This window comes from Empidonax traillii, unplaced genomic scaffold (assembly GCF_003031625.1).
Source record: "Empidonax traillii isolate 1590-97213 ecotype Southwest subspecies unplaced genomic scaffold, ASM303162v1 scaffold3388:size33119, whole genome shotgun sequence".
NCBI lineage: Eukaryota > Metazoa > Chordata > Aves > Passeriformes > Tyrannidae > Empidonax > Empidonax traillii.
This window is the reverse complement of record NW_020958581.1, coordinates 6,787-10,018: the sequence shown is the minus strand read 5'-3', so window position 1 is coordinate 10,018 and position 3,232 is coordinate 6,787. Positions and strand designations below refer to the sequence as shown.

At 47.3% G+C, this 3,232-nt stretch overlaps 1 protein-coding gene across 1 annotated transcript in view; it reads right to left on the bottom strand.

Annotated features, from left to right (window-relative positions):
* The window catches only part of LOC114072512 (olfactory receptor 14J1-like), a gene marked incomplete at its 3' end in the record, with an annotated part of 13,838 nt that overhangs the window by 7,206 nt on the left and 3,400 nt on the right, over positions 1-3,232 (bottom strand). The window lies entirely within an intron of this gene.

Here is a 3,232-nt window from a genome sequence, read left to right as displayed (position 1 = left end):
AGGTGGGGCTTCCCTTTGGGGGTGTAGGGTGTTGGTTCTTTGGTTTCCAGGGGCTATTCCAGAATGGAGAGGATGGGCTGGGCCATCATAAAGGGGCACATGGGTGGGGCTGCATTCTGACCTTGTGGGGTGTTGGTTCTTTGGTTGCCAAGGGCTATTCTGGAACGGAGAGGGTAGGCTGTGACATCACAAAGGACCCTCAAGCACATGGGTTGGTTTAGTGGGCTGACCCTGGCTGGATTTCATTTCAAACACCCACTAAAAGCCACTACCTCCCCTTTCCTCTGCAACTCCACAGAGGAGAGAAAGAAACCAGCTGAGGATTCCTGAGTAGAGATAAGGGTGGGGAGAAAGTCGCTTACTAATGGATAAAAACAGACTCAGAGTAGGGATAGTACTTAAATTTATTCCTAACGGGATAAAAGCCAAAGAGTGAGAAATAAAAGAGTCTTAAAAACACCTTCCCCCCACCTCTCCTTCCTTCTCAGCTCTCCCTCCTCCCCCCAGCATTGCAGGGGGATGGGGAAGGGGGTTGCAGTCAGGTGTTGAGTCCATCCCTCGGACAGCAGCTCTTCCCAATCTGCTGTTCTGTGGGTTACTCTTTCATGGGCTGCAGGGGGGTCTCTGCACCCCAATGCTCCCCCATGGGCTGCAGCAGCCTCAGCTCTGAGTCCTTCCCCTGCTCCTGTGGGGTCCCTCCTGCCCCTCCTTCTGCACTGCCCTTGGTGTCTGTGTTGTTATCCCATGTTCTCACTCTGCTCTTCCCTGGCTGAATTTTTTTTCTGTGCAACTCTTCTGTCTTCTGAAATATGTTATTCCAGAGGTGTTACTGTCACTTTTAAGTGGCTCAGCCTTGGCCAGTGGCAAGAACTACGTCCTGAAGCTGCTGGCATTGGCTCTGTGGCACAGGGGAAGCTTCTGGCAGATTCTAACAAAAGTCACCCCCGTAGCCCCCCTGCTACCAAAACCCAGCCACAGAAACCCACTGTCTTGTGCCGCTCTTTCTCCAAGCCAAGCAGGTGGGAGTTGGTGCCAAGGAGCTGAAACCTGCAGGTCCAGCCTTTAGTGGAGGAAGCTCAGATTGGCCCAAGGCTGCTTTGAGTCCAAGGAGTTGGATGAAGTAATGGTGGGATGGGGATAAAGTCTGATGGATGGTCAGACATAAAGGTTCCTGATTTTCATATCTATTCAGAGTGAATTAGGAGGTGCTTGGGATCAATATCGACTGGGGATTGCTTATATCAATGTAAAAACAGGTAAAAAGCAAGAGGGACACAAAAAAGACATCTTTATTTGTGGTCTTAGTAATACAATATATTCACTTTGAATTCACTTCTGAGATCTGTCTAATTAACCACAGAAGAATTGAAGACTGAGAAGTAAATTATTCCCAGGGGTTGGTCTGGTTAAAATGCCATCACTGAGAAGAGAGTGTGGAGGTGTGACGGTTTGGACCTGGCTCCCTGCCAAGTGCCCGAAAGTTACGACAGCAGCCCCCTTCCCCCCTCCTTTCTTCCCTTAGGTTAAAGGAAAAGAAACTATAAAAATTAAAGAACCCAAAGTCAAGCTGCTTATGTAAAAATATATCTATATTTACGTAAATTACAGTTATGTACAGTTCAGATGCTATATACACAGTAAAAGGGGGTCCACCCCCCGAAGGGATAGGGAAAGGGAAAAAAGGGGACAAAAGGGAACAAAAGGGACACCGAACAGGTATACTAGATCAAACTATACTAATAACTAACAAAACAGATCTCACCATGTCCCTTAGAACAGCAGGATCGGCAGTCACAGCCAGCACTTTCCAAACCTCCACGTGGTAGGACGGTGGACTCTGCAGGCCTCAGCCTTAGATAAGCGAGACCAACGCAGGGACCCACTGTTCCCAGACCCCGCCGGAAGAGAAGAGAGAGAGGTCTCTAATCTCCGACTTATTTATACTCTGGTTTATGTAAAAATTGTATGGAATACTGGGTACTTGGCTACTTCCTTGGTTACAAACTGGTCACCAGGAAGGCCTAGACTAAAACCATCACATTCTCCACCCCTTATTCCATACTATTTTTACGTAACACCTATATTTCGCATTCACTTATATTCCGCGCATATATACACATATACATATTCGTATATAGTTCTTGTTCATTCTTTAGAGTATTCATCTTGTTGTAGAAGTATCAATGTCAGCATCAGGATTGGCTTGGTTCTCATTCTTGGCCCTTAGGTCACAATCACAGTTCTGGTTTTCAGGGCTTCTCCTCTGGTCTGGGCTGTTATATTACTGGATACCGGCATCAATTGTTCAGGCCTTTCTCATTTGGTGACTGGTTTCCTGCAAAACACAACTCAAAGCACATGATTAGTTTTTCTCCAAGGTTAAATTTTCTTGGGGCACGCAGTGGATCTCTCCATCTTTTTTCATTACTCACCAGGTATTTCCGGGCCCTTGAGTGAAAACAATCCCACGAATGGGTTTGTCTTGGCCTGAGGAAGGAGTAATCCAAACAGCCTTTCCTAACATACCTCTTAGATGGATCGCTGGAACTTTGTCTCCATCTACAGTGTGCAGGGATTCTGCTTGGGCAGGACCAGCTCGATTGACAGAGCCTCTAGTGTTAACCAGCCAGGTGGCCTTGGTTAAGTGCTTGTCCCAGTTCTTGAAAGTACCCTCACCTAGTGCTTTCAGAGTTGTTTTTAACAGTCCATTACACCTTTCAACTTTTCCAGCAGCGGGCGCATGATATGGAATGTGATATACCCATTCAATACCATGCTCCCGTGCCCAAGTGGCCACCAGATTATTCTTGAAATGAGTTCCGTTGTTTGACTCAATTCGGTCTGGAGTGCCATGTCTCCACAGGACCTGCTTTTCAAGACTTAGAATGGTATTTCGGGCTGTTGCATGTGGTACCGAACATGTCTCTAACCATCCAGTAGTCGCTTCCACCATGGTAAGCACATAGTGTTTACCTTGGCGGGTTTGTGGCAATGTGATATAATCGACCTGCCATGCTTCTCTGTATCTATACTTGTCCCAGCATCCACCATACCACAGGGGCTTCAACCTTTTGGCCTGTTTAATGGCAGCACAGGTTTCACAGTCATGAATAACCTGGGAAATAGTGTCCATGGTTATATCCACCCCTCGGTCTCGTGCCCATCTATAGGTGGCATCTCGGCCCTGATGGCCTGAAGCATCATGGGCCCATCGAGCTAGGAACAACTCTCC